We start from the raw sequence: 16,789 nt of genomic DNA, 5'->3' as shown, positions 1-16,789 counted from the left end.
CCAGGCTGTGACTGGCGGGTTGCACCACTGACGGCCTCGCCTGGGCGGGTGGCTGCTCCCTGCTCCAGCCGAGGCTGGGGGGCCTGGCGGGCAGGGCGAGCCAAGAGGTAGGGAAGTGTCTTGGGGCCTCGATAGGGGCCTGCAGGGACTCCCTGCCCCGAGGCCACCGCCCTTTACCTCCCATTACCCCCAGTTGGGCGAGTTTGCGCCCCCACCCCTGAATGCTTCGATGTGTCCAGCGGGACACTGGCTACGGCCCCTAAGGGCAGTGTGACCACAGCTCTGCCCCCAGCCACGCACAGACCCCAGGATGCCAGGACACAGTGCTCCTTTCCCCCCACGGACCAGGGCTGTCCCAGGTAAGTGGTGCAGGTGGGCCTCGAACCCTGGCCGGAGCCACCACAGCCCTCAAGTTCAACACTGTACTCCCCAGCAGGTCAAGGGGCCAGGGGCAAAGTTAGGGAAAAACGGCTGAAAAGAGGGGCCGCGCTGGTCTTGCTCAGCACTGAGAAGTCACAGCTCTGTGGGACCAGGGAGGCTCTGCTCGGTTGCGGTAGCTCCCCCTATTGTATGGTGCCCGCCAGGCCCTCTAGGAGGTGGGTGCGTGGGTGTTTGGAGAATGAAGGGGTGGATGGATAAATGGGAAGACTGAGGGAAGAGACAGATGGGAAGACGTACGCACGTGGCTGGGTGGGCGGTGAGGGGATGGATAGATGGGTGGAGGGACGAGGCCTAAATGGATGGCCAGGTGGGAGGGAAGGCTGACCGGTAAATGAGTGGAGATGAAAAGGAAGACAAAGGTAAGTGAACAAAGTGGATAGAGGGAAGAATGAGTGGGTGTGTGGTATTAATGTGAGATATTTTTATGTCTTCAAAGTTATGTTTTTGTACATAGAAAAGATTATTCAGACATTCCTTTGGAGTTTTAAAATGAAATTTTTATGTATTAATGTAACACAATCAGAAAATTGGGGGCTGTTTCCTTAAACTATTAGATTGAGCCTACAAATCTTATATTTATAAATTTAATAAGTCAGGAATGCTTTCTAAAAGGTTCTGTTATTAAGATTGGGCCCCACTTTCAATTTTGCTTAATAAAACACCTACAAAAGTGTAATTACATTAACAGTTTCAATACATTACATTTTGTTGGATAAACCTTTCCAAATTAATACTGAGAAATCTAAAAACGTAACTTCCTAATATAATAGATCTTAGCTCTCTTTATAAGATTTCAACTCAAAATTATAGGTCTAAGTCAAGTAATTAAGTATACATTGTAACTGTAAATAAAAGTTTGAGCTGTCTTTCTGCAACTCAAATTCTCTCCAGCACCATGGATGCTTATAAGCTGTCAATACTACGGAGTTGCAACCTTTCTGTATTGGATTCCAATTTTCTTTTTGTTTCAAGCATGCTTATTCACTACAGAAGCAACCAAGAGATTAGGGGGGTCACATTGGTTTTCTGAGCTTGCAAACTGCCAGCACAACCAGTGAGGAGCTGCTGGTATTTCCATCTCTGCACACAGGGCTTCTTACATTTTATGGCAGCGGATTCAAATCTGGGTGTTGGGCTGGAAGCCCCTGACCACATGCGGAACACCATCCCGTTCCCCTCACACACACCTGCAAACCACACCCAGGGGCTCACATGGGCTATGGCGGTTCCTCCACGACTGTCATGATCTTTCTGGGAAGACCATGTGTTAGACGTGCAACGATGACACACTGCAGTCTGCAGAGATCAAAGCTGAGCTGGAATCTGGGGACAAATCTTCTGAAATCATTCTGATGAGTGTAGTGCTTGGATGGATGGATAGATGGATAGGTGGGTGGCAGGTGAATAGATGGAAGAATGGATGGGTGGGGGGTGGGTGGATGGATGGATGGAATGTTGGTGGGTGGATGGACGAATGGATGGAAGAATGGATGGAATCGCAGTGGGTGGGTGGATGGAAGAATGGATGGATGGGTAGATGAGTGGTGAGTGGGTAGATGGGTGGGTGAGTGGGTAGATGGATGGATGAATGGTGGATGGTTGGGGGGTGGTAAAGAAATGAAGAAGCTGCCAGTTTAGAAGCCTATTCTCCCTCTGAGAGCTCTCTAGGGGACCCTGGGTACCACCACATTGCTTTCTGCCTTTCCCTCTCTGGGCTCGGTTTCCCCATCTGCTCCACAGACGTGCAGTATCATCTGGAGTGCTCGGCCAGCCTGCTCCCGTTTTCCAGCCCAAGCCCAGAGGCCTAGAGTCACACACCAAGACACTCAGCTCCCGCTATTTGAGGCCAGGGTCAGCAGCCTCGTCCTCCTGGGACAAGCTCAGACAGGGAGAACCCCCATGCCCTGCTGCTGGTTGCCATGGAAACCCTCTGTGGCCTGTTTTTCTCCCCGACTGATTAAGGAAGGAGACTCGTAAAATGGCAGAGCGTCATGGGCCTTGCCTCGGGCCAGCACTGACTTATCCCCTGACATTTCCCAAGAGCCAGCTAACCTTTCCTGCCTCAAATAGACTGGTATGGGTCCCTCAAGGCCGTCTAGCCAGGACAGGGTCCCATCTCAGAGGAGCTGGGGACCCAGGGGACCTAGTGAAAGGGAGTGGGTAACGACAATAACCAGGCAAGAGAAGAGACTGTCCTGAGGGACTCAGAGCCCAGGGAGGCCGCCAGGGAGCAAAGAGGCCACTTGGAGGGGCACCAGCCACCGCCACGTGACGCGTGTGGCATCAGAGCCACACGACCCCTGGCAGGCCCACACCCACAGCTCGGCAGTTCACCCCGCTCTGCGTGCCGGGAGCCTGGCAGCTCACAGACGCCTGGGCTCCCACAGGGACTGAGTCTGGTTCGGCAAGGCAGTCTGGTCAAGGGGCGACGTTAGCTGCAGTGGTCAGGAACGGCACCCTGGAGTTGGTGACATGCAGAGGCCCCTGAGAAATGGGGCAGGGGGTCCAAGCCAGAGGGGGAACCACCTGCAAGGCCTGGGCCAGCACACCAGGCTCACGCACAGGAGAGCGCTGTGAGGCCTGAGCCGTGCCCCGGGAGGCTCCCAGAGGACTTGGGGGGCGGGCAGCAGACCCAGCTCCTGAGACAGGCCCTGCTACTCCCCACCATGTGCCCCATCGCCAAGGGCTCCTGCCAGGGTCGCAGAGGGGGCATGAGGGCATCAGGGGCACCTCCACGCAGAGCCCTCGCAGCCTGGCGTCTCTCAGCCATCCTCTCCTCTGTAGTCTCCTGACTGTACCCCAAGGCATGAGCATAGGCCTGATGCAGCTCTCCCTGTCTGGGGTGCAGGGCTCTGGGGCCCCCAGGGGCTGTGCTGGGCCCACACATGGGAGACAGCATCACCTGGGTGGCAGCACCAGGTCCAGGGCCTCTCACGGGGCACCGAGAAAGCAGGGCCTGAGGCAGGTGGGGAGGGAACAGAGCTGGCGCCCTGTGCCCCTTGGAGCTGGACAGGGCCCCTCTGCAGTGACTGCCGGCCTGGGACTGATCAGGGAGGCTCCACCACAGCACAGATGCTAACTGACCCTGCACCCCCACGCAGAGTCTCCAGAGACGCCTGCTGCAGCCTGGGAGGGGTCAGGACAAGGCCCCTCACTGCCCATTCCCCACATCAGCAGCCCCCTGCCATAAATCAAGGATTAGTCACGGAACCGCCTGGATGGGGATAGAGCGGGGGATCAAGTCAGCCTGGGTGCCACGGCCAGCAGAGGGCAGAGCGGACACTGAAGCTCCACCCTGCACTTGCGTCTTTGTCCCTGTGGCATCCCCAGGGCATACTGAGCAGGTGCAAGAGGAACAGAGAGGTAAGGGGCCGGCCCCAGCAGCCCAGCCTCCTGCTCCCTGCAGAGCTGACGCTGTGTGTGCTTCCTCCAAGCAAACTTCAGACGTCGTGGGCTTCTGGGGTCTGGGCCTAATCCCTCGTTTTACTGATGGGGAAACTGAGGCCGGTGCCCTACAGCAACACAGTGATGCTCTTGGTCCCCTGAACACCGTGCTGCCTCCAGCAGCACCCAGAATCCTGCCGCCCCCACTCCAGGCCCCACCTTCCTTCTGAGAGTGATGCCACAGCTCAGGCCCCGGGTTCAGACCCAGGCTGGCAAACCTGCCTAACAGACCTGATTCCAAAGAGGACCCCAGAACTGCACACTGAAGATTGCGTCTCATGGAGGAGGTTGGGCAGAGTCGAAGAGCTTCCTGCAGGCGGGCATTGAGGTCCGGGCTGACTCCAGCCAGGTCCACCTAAAGCTAGGGCAGGGACAGCCCCAGCAGGAAGCCACGTCCCCGTTCCCTGGACACAGCTGTACATGAAGAGGAGACCAGGACCCCTCCGACCCCAGCAGCCACTGCCAGACAGGCTCAGGCCCTGGGTAGGCGGGGGGCCACTTCCAATCAGGGAACTGGCCAGGCCCACCAAGGCCCCTGAAGACTTGGGGTCCCAGCTGGGGCCCCACCCTCTGTCCCGGCTGCCCCACCTCCCGTGGCTCCCGTCTACATCAGAGTGGGCCCTGGCTTTGGCCCTGTGGACCCTGGTCCCCCTGCCTGCCATGTTGCCCAGCCAGCCCGAGCCTCCCTTCCCTTCCTGTGATGGTTTGGGCATTTTCCACAAAGGAAGGAGCCCTGACTCGCTGAGGCAGCCACGTTGGGAAGCAGATCCTAGTGGGAGGGGCTTGGCCGGGAGCCGGGTGGATGGCAGATGCCTCATCCCCAGGGGGCAGCTGCTGTGACAGGCATCGAACCCTTCACTCTCCTCCGGTGGCCTGCCGGCCCTTGGGCTGTCTGCCATGACCCAGCACTGTGCTCTGGGACTTGCTGGCCCCAGAGCCATGACCAAATACTTTCTAACTGACACAGCACTGGGTGTTTTGTTACAGCAACAGAAAACAAATGAAGACTTGGTCAAGTCTAGAGACACGTGACAAGCAACGTGACTACTTCCTCTGATGCTGCCATCACTCTCGGGGCACCGCATCACTCCGACTGCGCCCCAGACCCACCCATCTGCCCACCAGTGCCCAGCTTACTTGCCCCTTTGGGGTCTTGGATTGAACACATCTCCTCAGGGAGTTCCTCTGTCACTTTCCCCGAGCAGTCCTTTCCCTGCTCCAGTCCCTCTCTAGCATTTTATCCATCTATCCACCCATCCTCCCATCCATTCTTCTATCCTTCCTTCCTTCCACCTTCCCATCCACCTTTCCGGCATCCACCCATCCATCCTCCCATCCACAGGTCACCAAGGGTGCAGCTAGGCCATGGCTGGGGGCAGAAGTCTGCCCCGCACCGCCCAGGGTGCAGCTGTGAATGAGGATGACCAAGCTGCTGCGGTCAGAGTTTGACTCTAACAAGCAGACAGAAGACATTAATTGCTCCTGGCACACTGCCAGGGGCCACCTAGTTTCGGGAAGAGCAGGCAGGAGCAGCAGGGTGGAGCAGAGCAGCAGGCGCTGGCCCCTTCCCCGCCCCTCCCAGGTGCTCCCTCCCCAGTGATGGCCAGTTATCCTGTCCTCGGAGGAGCAGGCTGCAAGGCGGGATGTCAAGGGCAGGGCTCCCCTGAGCAGGGCAATGCTGCGAGGCAGCGGGGCAGGAAGGCGGGGCTGCGGCTGGACAAGCGGGAGACTGGGACTCCTGCGGTCCGGGGAGCTGGGGGCCACATCCCCGCAGGGTCCCAGGCCATCCAGCAGGGCCGCCGAGCCTCCAGTCCAGCGGGAGGGGTCTGAGCACCTCAGGGTCCGTGCTGAGCCGAGCGCGGGTGGCAGCGGTCTCAGCCTGGCCCTTGGTCACCCTGCTCTGCAGCGGAGGTGTGCGGGTGAGTCCCCTCGGCCAGGTGGCCCCACCAAAGGGTGCCTCGGAGGACCCAGCCCTATGTGCTGGTGCGGGCCAGCTTTCCAGCACTGCAACGAAAGGCCCAAGAACAAACTTGGGAACGGAAACACTTGGTTCTGTGTCAGACCCGCAGTCCTCTCCCGTGACCAGGAGACAGGAAGAGGAGGGTGCAGCATCCCAGGACCCCACACCGCTGGCCTGAGGACCCCCAGCTCCCCCTTAAAGGCTTCACCCTTCCAACGTGTCCCCGGGCCCAGTCCTTCAGCACGAGGCGGCTGAGGACACCCCACATCCAGCTGCAGCAGACTCCTGCCAGGTCCAGGCTGCCGTGACCAGCAGACCCCTCACCGACGTGCGGATGGTTGGTGCCACGTGACAAGCTGGCCACGAAGCCCGGGGTGCCGTCCCCTCTGTGTGGGGACAGCCTTTTGCGACAGTGCTCCTGTCAGGTGGGGCTGGGGGGAGGCTGCTCAGCCTGCGAGGTCCTGGGTTCCATGCAGAGGCCCTAAAGGAAGAGAGAACTGGGCTGAGTCCCTCCACCCCCAAAAGGAAGCTTGGCCCCATGACCCACTGGAGCAACAAGCACAGCAAATATGCGGCCCTCACACTGTGCCCAGATACTCTCCTTGACCTGGCAGCTGCGCACCTCCCTCCACGGAACGGCACCCAGGCCCGTTCTGGGGGACAGACCCTGGCCAAGTTGGCCCCGTCACACCAGCTGACCCCAAGCCCGGGACAAAGAGTCCGTGCACAACAGTGTCCGCAGCCAGGCCGCCAGCCGTGGAGACCCAGCAGCCAGCTCAGACCAGGAAGCCACATGCTCAATGCAAATGACTAGGCTGAGCAGGTCAGGGGCTCTGGGGAGCAGCTGATGCCACCAGAGGAGCAGCACAGGACTCATGAGCCCAGCCTGGCCCGGGCCATGGACAGGGCCGGAGCGGCACGCCCCAAGATGGTGCTGCTCCTGGCTCCCCACGTGCCTCCTCAACCAGTGACAGATTGGCTGTCAGGCTCACTTGGATGGGGAACAGCAGGCTGTGACAGTAAGCATGCTGCCACTTGATGTCCCGCTGCGCCTTGCAAACAGGGAGCAGATGGCGCGGTGACTTTTCATTCCCCTGCTTCCCAGTGGAAGCGCTGGAGAGGGAGGTCTCCAACAGCCGGCGGGGCAGGAGGCAGCCCCTGGCCACACGGCGCTGACTGGCAATGGGCTGGGCCCATGTTCAGCAGAGGCAGAGGCAGCGGGTGCCGCCTGGTGGGGCCCTGGGATAGCACCGGCTCTGGGCAAAGCCTTCCGTGCCCAGCACCGCCCTGACTGCCACCTGCTTCCCGTGACAGGAGGGCTCAGGGTGGAGACCACTCCCAGGCCCCCGAGAGCCAGAGCGTTCTGTCCCTGCCTCCCTGGCTCGGACAGCTGATGCACCCCTGGGGCAGGTGCAGGCCTCCCTGGGTGCTCAAACCCAAGGCAGGGACACAGGGGCAGCTCCCTCAGGGCCAGTGCCAGGACCCAGAGCAGCCTGGGAAAGGGCTCCAACACTGACTTCCTAAATTTGGAGGGAGGGGGGATTGGGAGACGGCCTCGCTATGTGTTCCAGGCTGGCCTTGAACTCACAGCAATCTTCCTGACTCAGCCTCCCGAGTGCTGGGATCACAGGCGTGCGCCACCACACCCAGCCAACTTCCTAAATATTTAAACATGAATCTGTACACACTGCAAGCTGGAGAAAAGCTGCAAGAACAGTACAGCGAGAATCTACACACCCCAGCCAGCCTCCTGCTCCACCACACATGTGTGCACCGTGACCCTCCCGAGTCCAGGCTCCTGGGGTGTGGGCCCAGCCAACCTCGGACCAAACGTGTTATAAAGAGAGTGTGCGTCTATTTGAAGTTCACCCAGCCTTTCTCCTGTCTCTGTTCCCTAGACACTGTGATATTACAACTATTTCCATTGCATTAGATATTGCCAGTCATCTGGGGAGAATTCAAGTACACAGGCGCGGTGCAGTTAGCTGCAAACACGGCTCCACTTTCTGTGAAGGATTTCAGTATCTCGGCTGTGGAGCCAGAAGGAGGGCGAGCCACATCCCCTGAGGACACCGAGGGCCGACTCCCTGTTCACATGGAAGGCCTGTTAGTGCTGCTCAATCCTGCTCTCTAAAACAGTAAAGTAAAAATAATGCTGTCTAACACAGCCAGTGTTCCAGTTTCCTCACACGTCCTTTCAACTATGCACATAGCGTACATGTGGAGTGGGAACATTTGTTAAAGTGTGTGACTCCAAGACCCCCAGGGGCGCATGTCACGTGTGGTCACCCGGGCTCCTGGGTCCCTGGCTTCGTGGCCAGCCTGGAGGAGCCAGGCAGCAGCTCTGGAGCGAGGACCACAGTCGAGGCAGGAAGGGTGCATGTGCACAACGCTCATGAGAGACGCCGTGTCCTGCTCGGCCGGTCACACTGGGGACACTTGCCTGACCTGTCCAGTAGCTACCTGGCATCCTGCAGCGAGAGGTGCAGTGATCACCCTGCAGCCTCCTGTGCTCCATGTGACCCCCGGTCCCAGGACAGCGGCTTTGTTCCCAGACACCCTTGAGCTCGGTGGTTTAGCAGCAAATCAGTTTCGGGTTCTGCTGTAACAAATCGCTACAGCAGGTGGCTGAAAGCAACACACTGCACCCTCCCGGGGTCCTGTGAGCTGGGAGTCCCTCCGGCCCCAGGGAGCAGTGCCTCCTTGCCTGTCCTGCTCCTTGGCTGCCTGTGTCCCTCAGCTCGGGCAGAAATCTCCTCCACTCTCATCATTTAAATTCATGCTTATGTTTCCAGCACACGACCTTCACATCCACCTCCGGGAGCTGCCCATGCATGTGGCAGACTTTCATTCTTTTTATGTCCCCTTCTCCCCCATCTCTTAGCCCTTTCCCATCTGCAAAAAATCTATTTCCCTGTTTCCAATTTTTTATTTTGCTTATTAATTCATTTATCCTTTGGGTTTCTCACAGCAGAGAAACCGTGCCATATTTAAGCTTGTGTGTCTGATTTACTTCACTTAAACTTATGGCGTCAAGCTGCACCCGTTTTCTTGCAAATGACTCAAGTTTATCCTTCTTTATGGCAAAGTAGTACTCCGTTGTGTGAAAGCCGAATTTTCTTTATCTACTCATCTGTGGATGGGGATACAGGCCTTCCAGGACTCCGCCGCTGTGAATTGCGTTGCTGGGAGTGTAGGTCCCTCTCCTGCATTCTCAGAGCCCTGCTGTCTCATCTGTGCTCTCTTCATGTGCCCCCTGACTTGGACCCACCACCCTGCTCCTCGGTGCCCTGTGATGCTCACGCCCACCACTGACTGGTCGGTCCCCATCTTGAGACCCCCAGTGTAACCACATCTGCAAAGCCCCTTCTGCACATGAGGGGCCTGGGGTACCATCCTGAGCACTAGGAAGGTCACACTGGGGGTGTCACTCAGCTGACCTCAGTGGTGTTGATCATTACACCACCCCGTGACCTTCCGACCTTTGCTAGCTGGCCTTGTCCCACAGGAAGCCCCACTGCCCATAGGGTCTGCCCCAGGGCCTTGCCGCCTGGCACTCCTCAGGGTCCAGCCCACACTGGCAGCCCACGGGGCCTGTGTCCCCCCCTGTCCCCGCAGCCCCGAGCAGCCTGTCCTTCCTCCACTCTCTCCCTGCCTCCCCCCGAGGAGCCCAGGCCCTGGCCACACCGTGGGGTTCAGAGCTGGCCCTGTGCGCTTGGGTCAGGGGACCTCACTCCACGCAGTCCGCACACGGAGCCAGGTGCAGGGGAAGCAGGCTTGTTTCCTTTCTCTCTCTCTCTCTCTCTCTCTTTCTCTCTTTCTTTTCCTTTGGCAGTAGCAGGGATTGAACCTTGGCATACTAGGCAAGGCTCTACCACTGACGTATACCCTTAGCCTCTTTCTCTTTGTGTGAGACAGGGTCTCACTGAGTTGCCCAGTGTGGGCGTGAGCTTGTGGTCCTCCTGCCTCAGCCTCCCAAGTACTGGCACTGCAGGCATGCAGCACCAGGCCAGGCTGGAATCATAAGGTCTTCCCGCCGCTTCCACTTCAAGTGGAAGGATACCAGGATCCTTCTGCCTCCCAGACCCTGGGCCACACCCACACCTCCGGCCGCCCAGCCCAGCCTGGTCCCCCTCACCCAAGCCTTCAGGATCTGTCTGAGCTGTCACCAGAGACCCCAGACAGGCACCAGCAGCAAACCCGATCCGTTCCCGATCAGTGTCCTCAGCTCCCTGGTTTCTGCCTGGACTCGCCGTCGAAGGCCTGTCCTCGATGGCTTCTGCTTACTTCCCTGACATGAAGGAAGCGGTGAAAAAGTCACAGTGACATTAAACAGATCCTGACACTGCGCTGCCTGGGGAGGCGTGTGTGGCCACATCCCACAGCGTGTGTGTGTGTGTGTGTGCACACACGTGTGTGTGCAGCTGTGTGTGTGTGCTTGTGTAGGTGTGACTGCAGTGTGTGCGTGTCTGTGTTTGTGTGTGGGTTACGTACGTAGCTGTGTGTGCAGCCGACATGTTGCTTGTGTATGTAGCTTGTATTTCTGTGGCTCGTGCGTGTGGGTTCTGTGTAGTGTGTGTGGTCTGTGTGTGCTTCGCGTGTGTTCTGTCTCTGTGTACGGTTTATGAGTGGATGGTGTGTGTGTGGTTCGTGTTTGTGGTCTCCGCAGTGGGGTGTGTGTGTGTGCACGCGCACGCGCATCCGGGACATGTGGTTTTTGTCTGCCTAGAATCCCTCTGTGCCCCTCCTCACCAGGGGCGTCCTGCACCCTGCGATTAGAGGGAAACCCCAGCCAGATGGTGCACCCCCTGCCCTGTCTCTCCAGCCACAGCGTGCGAGTGTATGATATCAGCTTCTGCATCCCTGGACACGGGACATTTGTGCCCATTTCACTCTGCTTTTCTGTGGTGGCACACACCTGTAGTCCCAGCACTTCGGAGGGTGAAGCAGGAGGATCGATGTGAGTTCTAGGCTCAGGGACCCACAAGTCAACCCTTCCTCTGGTGGAATGTGGCCACCGGGTGGGGAACATTGGTCATGGAGGTTCTGGGCTCTGGTGAGGGGTCCTGGTGGACTAGGACCCATCTCGCCCCTCAGAGGCCAGGGTGGACTTACACTCGGGGCAGCAGATGCTGGGCTGGGGCCAGCAGCAGGTCTCTGGCTGCATGCCAGAGCAGCCTCGCAAGCGACCCTCATGTGAGGCGAAGAGCTAGGAGCAGGCTGGAGGGAGGAAATCGCATGCACTGCCGGTTAATTACAGAGACGCCAACCCGTAACACATTTATGATCCTGGTGAGGTCTCAGACCTTGAGCCACAGCTCAGCGCTCAGGGACGTCCATGGTCATGGATGGTGCATACTCCCTGGATACCCAGCCACAACAGGCACACACATCCCTGGTGCCACGGCCTACACCGGTGATACCAGCTTCTCTTTTTGCTTTGGTTTTTGAGACAGGGTATTCCAGGGCTAGGCTTGAACTTGTGGCATCCTCCTGCCTCAGTCTCCTGAGTGCTGGGATTATAGGTGCACATCACCACGCCCAGCAAAGAGCATTCTTTAAAGACTTCACTGCTTGCGCGGGCACCTGATTTAATTCTTACTGATTCAGGGCTGGGATTTAGCTTAGTGGTTTCACTGCCTGCTACCGCAAGCGCAAAGACCCGAGTTCAATCTCCAGTACCAAAAAAAAAAAAATTCTTACTGATTCAAGCACTGAGGGAACTCTGGCCACCTAAAAAGAGCAGGGAAGGCCCCTTGGAGCAGACCCTAAGGGAAGTGTTACAAGCATCAGAATCGCCAGGTCCCCAAGACCCAGGAATCAGCTCTGTGCATGAAAGCTCCCCAGACTCTGCTCCGGAGATGCCAACGGCCCTGCTGGCCACCCTTGTTCTGATCCGCTCATCCGGGGCCTGAAGAGAGGACCACGGAAGTGAGGGGCTGGCTCCTGCCTGTCGGGACCCGGCTTCCAGATGATGGTGGCAGATCGCTGGCCTCCTCAAAGCCCCAGGAGATGGTCGGGGACACAAGAGGATCCAGATCCGGTTTCCTCTTGGAGCCTGGGATCCAGGCCCCAGGTGCCCATCCTTGGCGCCTTCAGGGGCATCGCCTGCAGAAGCTGAGGCAGGCGGACAGGCAGTGAGGGAGGAAGGAGGCCAGAAAGGTAGCCGGCAGGGATGTGATGGACCCCAGACTCGGGCAGCGTGCACCTCGCAAGGACAAACCCCTGGCCTGCAGCACTGGGCCCTTGTGGTTGGCGAGGTCATCCTCGGGACTTGGGGGATACCGCTCAGTGCGGTTGGGGAGATACGTGAGCACTCAAGGGGGATCTGGCTTTGAATTTCAGCTTGGAAATTTTCCTAATAACAAACTGGGAGAAAAAAACATGCTTTCTCTACAGGAACATCAATCAGTCAGCCAGGCACAGTGGCTCATGCTTAAAATTCTAGCACTTGGAAGGCTGAGGCAGGCGAATCATCCTGAGTTTGAGGCCAGCCTGGGCCATGTGGTGAGTCCAAGACCAGCCTGGACTCCACGGGGAGACCCTGCCTGGGGGCGGAGAGGAATCGCAAGTGCTAGTTCACAGATGCACCTCTGCACCCTCCCCAGACCCTGGTACCGCCCTCCCTGCAAGGCAGGTGGAGACTTTACCACCACCACCAGCCCTGCCCCTGCGCCCAGGGAGAGGACTCCACACAGCACCAGGACCAGGTGATCAGGAGCGGGAAAGGCACCTCAGCTGTCCTAGGGGAACACCCTGGGTCCCCGCCCACCTCCAGTGCAGCCCCAGAGGCCAAGCAACTCTGTGGGAGCCCAGGACCGACCCCCAGCCCAGCTTGGGAGGGTCGGCAGCCTGGCAGGGCCCAGGCTGCATGTTCCTGGCTCCAGCCCCTCCCTGACCTGGGACCCTGGCCTGGCCTCCCCCTGCTGAGACCCATGGGTCACTCAGGTCCACCCACTGTCTGCCTTGGGCACTTGGCAGGGGTCAGGGATGCCTGATGCCATGTGGGCCGGAAGTGAGGCTCAGAGAGGCGGAGGTGCTTGGCTGGGTGAGACAGCCAGGAGAGAGAACAGAGAGGAACTGAGCCCCAGTCAAGCCAAGCCCAGAGGCTGCCCAGGGAGGACTTCATTTGGGCTCTTGGGAGACGTGGCTGCTCTGAGTGCGCATCCCGGAGGCAGGAAGCCTAATGGGTGGATACAGAAATGATGCTGGCTCGTCACTGTAGCTTTGTAACATAACTGAAGCCCGGGACTGTGACCCCGCACAACAGCTAGAGCTTGGGAGTGCCCTGTCTCTGAACACTGAAGGATGGATAAAGAAAATGTGGTTAGGGCCAGGGATTTAGTTCAGTGGTGCGGTCGCCTGCCTTGCAAGTGCAAGGTCCCAAGTTTGACCCCCGGTACCAAAAAAAAAGTGTTTATACACAGTGGAGTAGTACCACTGCATCATAAAGAAGGATAAACTTGAGTCATTTGTGGGGAAATGCATGCACCTTGAGACCACAATGCTAAGTGAAATAAATCAGACACAGCTTGAATATTAGCCTGGCATGGTGGCCCATGCCTGTGATCCCAGCACTCAAGAGGCTGAGGCAGGAGGATTCTCAAGAGTTCGAGGCCAGCCTACACTACAAAGCAAGAGACTCTGTGTCAAAAAAACATAAATAAATAAATAAATAAAGAGAAGCATACATATTGCATGGCTTCTCTTATATGAGAAACTCAAAGTATAAATAAACTAAAGAGCAACGTAAAAGACAGATGATAGGAAACAGGGAGACAGAGCTTTCTCAGAGGGGAAGGGTGGAGAGATGGAGGGGATGGGAAAAGACCAGAGCAGGCAGAGGCCCAGGCAGCGGAGTGGGTGAGGCAGGCCGGGCTCGGCACTCTAGAGAGAAGACACGAACTTACGGACACCAATGAGAGCTGACAGCGAGCTTGATGTGGGATGAGGAACGATTAAGACAAATTAAAAGTTCTTAAAAGCTGACAAACATACAAAATCCCGGAAAACAGCCTATTTTTATTAATTAACAGCCTGACCCAGCTCCAAAACAGTTCTCCCGCATTTTTTGGCTGCATATATTTTTGTCATCTCATTGCACGAATTTTTTACGTCTCTTCTGAATTATCATTCGGCAGCACTGGGGACGGGACCCAGGGCCTCCCTGCCAGCCAAGTGTGCCCGACCCTTCTGCCGCGCTCTGCAGAGGGAGCAGCCACGGATCGGCCCTGGAGCCCTTGCATGCTGCCTGTGGGACGCCAGCAGCCCCTGCGCTCTGCGTATCCTTTTTTTAAGAAGCGGTCCTGGGTGCACATTTATCACTGTCTCCAGGCATTGACAGCGAGGTCCTTCCCATCCCAATCCTGCTCAGCTGGACACATCTGCCAGTCTGTGTCCTGGCCCTGCCCGCCCAGCTGTCCACACGGTGCTGGTGCTGAGTCATCCTCACAGGTGACGGGCAGGGCTGGTGCCATGAGGGCAGCTCTGTTCCCTGCCTGGCGGGTCCTGTGGGGTCCCAGGGGACAACGAGAAGACCCAGGCCAGAGCCCTTCTTGGGGTCCTGTGGAGGCCAGGCAGATGGGGATCAGCTCAGGACTGCTCTTGGGAATGGCCTGGCAGCTCTGGGCTGTCCCTGGCTGCTGATCCCAGCCCAGGGCTGAGTAGGGGCAGGGGTGGCCTGGCACCTGCTGTGAGAATCAGATTGGAAGTGATTCAGAGCACAGGCTCAGGGCCACCAGCAGGGGGGACCCTGCTCCTTAGCTCAGTCCTGGCTTCAGGAATGCAAGGTGGAGCCCGGAATCTGAGGGAACACAGCCAGAAGGGGCTGGGGGCTCCTGAGCAGCAGGAGGGTTTCCGGGTCTGTGCTCCTCTGTCTCCCCTTCCCGGGAGGAAATGTGCTCCTCTCCCAAGCCACAGCCTGTCCCCAGCTCTCGGGCCGTGACCATCCCAGCAAATGAGAAGGCTCCACATCTGCTGCTAGAAAAGCCTTAGCCACCTGGGAAGGGGAGGGCAGTACGGGATCTGATAAAGGCGCCCGAAAACATCAGAGCAGCAATCAGAGCTGATGAGGAGATGCTGAAAGCTCAGCTCAGGAGCCTGGCAAGGAGACAAGGGCGCCTCTGAGTGCCACAGCACAGGGAGCAAACCAGGGGGGCTGGAGAGAAAGGGGCAAAGCCGCCTTTATCACACAGGCCCTGGCCGCTGCCCAAAAGTGCCTAAAGGATCCCCGGAGGCTACGCACATCCATGAGTTCACCGAATACAAAAAAAAAGAGTTCACCAGAGATATTACGCTGCGAGTCCCTGCACAGCATGCAGCGGATTCCTATATATTAGCCACAGTGTTGAAAACAACATTTTACAAAACGATATCCTTCATAAATGCCTAAAATATGAAGACTTTGGGAATGACACATGTGCTGGTCAGGGTCCCATCGTGGTGACAGGACACCCGAGATAATCAGTGTGGGAAAGGGTTACCTAGGCTTACAGCATCGGAGGTTTCAGTCCCTGGTCACTTGGGCCGGTGGCCACACGTACGTCATAGCTGGGGCACGTGGCAGAGCAGGATGCTCGCCTCCTGGTGGCTGGGAAAGAAAAGGTCGAGAGGGGGGGCCAGGGACCCACTGTCCCCTTCAAGGCCACGCCCCCAGTGATCTACTTCCTGAAGGTGCAGGAAGTAATACAGGCTGGTAACTGCACCTTCAGCACATGGCCCATGGGACACTCCAGGTCCAAAGCGTAAGGATCTGCAAGGTCACTGTAGGAAAATTGTAAGGTGTTATTAGGAGATATAGTAGATTAGACAGTCCCCAAATTAATTTTCAAACTGATTGACAGAATAATAAAAAAAAAAATCTCTGTTCAAATCTCAACTTAGTTTCTGTGGAACTTAAAACTTATATAGAAGCCAGGTGCGATGGTGTGCACCTGTAATCCCAGGCCTCTGGGAGGCTGAGGCAGGAGGATTCCAGTTCAAGGCCACCCTGGATAAGCTAGTGAGATCCTGTCTCAAAAAGTAAAAAGGGGTTGGGGATGTAGCTCAGTGCAAGGGCCCTGGGTTCAATCTCTAGCATAGCAAAACTTTTAAAAATCATATGAAGGTATATAATCAATTAAACAAATATCAGTGGAGCACCCGCCAGGTCCAGGGCATACTTCCAGAACTTGCCATGCCTCCAAGAACTAAACAACAGACAGAATAAATAAGCAAGTTACCCAGTGTGGCAGAAAGAGTAAACGCTTTAGAAAAACGGAAGACACCAACAGGGTGGGAGAGGTCGCAGAGGGAGCAGGACAGTGGGCATCAGGGACAGAACAGCTCCGAATGCCTGGAGGAGATAAAGGCGGACCTGCCTGTTTGGAAATCGGGACTTTTAAAACTTTCATGACCAGGACAGCACAGGATGGGCAAAGAGAAGGCTAAGAAGCAAGAGTGACCGATTAGGGATCCCAGGAATAGACCTGCCTCTGTAAGGATGCTCGGTACGGAACACACAGCAGCAGGGGCATGGGCCTCCCCCAAGTGGCTGGGGGCAGCAGCTGCTGACTTGAGGGGACAGTGAGATACTCCTAGGCCTTGGAAATCAACACTAGGTGCACAAAACAGGGAAGGGAGAGCTGTAGCCCTAACTGTTCAGGCACCAGGGGCTGGCTTTGTGGGAGACAATTGGTCTGTGGGTGTGATGGTGTCAGGATGAATCAAGCTCTTACACATATGACACAAGTCCACAAGGAGTTATTATGGTCTCTGTGCAGTCAGACCTCTCTGCTGGTGTTCATCAGTGTCTGCAGCTGCTCCCCAGCACTAGCATCACAGCCTCAGCCCCACCGCAGCCCCCCAGGCATCAGATTCTCTTAAGGAGCCTGGCCTCACACTGCAGTCCACAGCAGGGCTTGAGCTCCTAAGAGAAGCTGACATGGCCTCACTGCCGCTGATCTG

This window comes from Heterocephalus glaber, unplaced genomic scaffold (assembly GCF_053883595.1).
Source record: "Heterocephalus glaber isolate CG9 unplaced genomic scaffold, H.glaber_assembly_v1.0 deba00001509, whole genome shotgun sequence".
Lineage (NCBI taxonomy): Eukaryota > Metazoa > Chordata > Mammalia > Rodentia > Bathyergidae > Heterocephalus > Heterocephalus glaber.
This window is presented reverse-complemented; position numbering follows the sequence as displayed.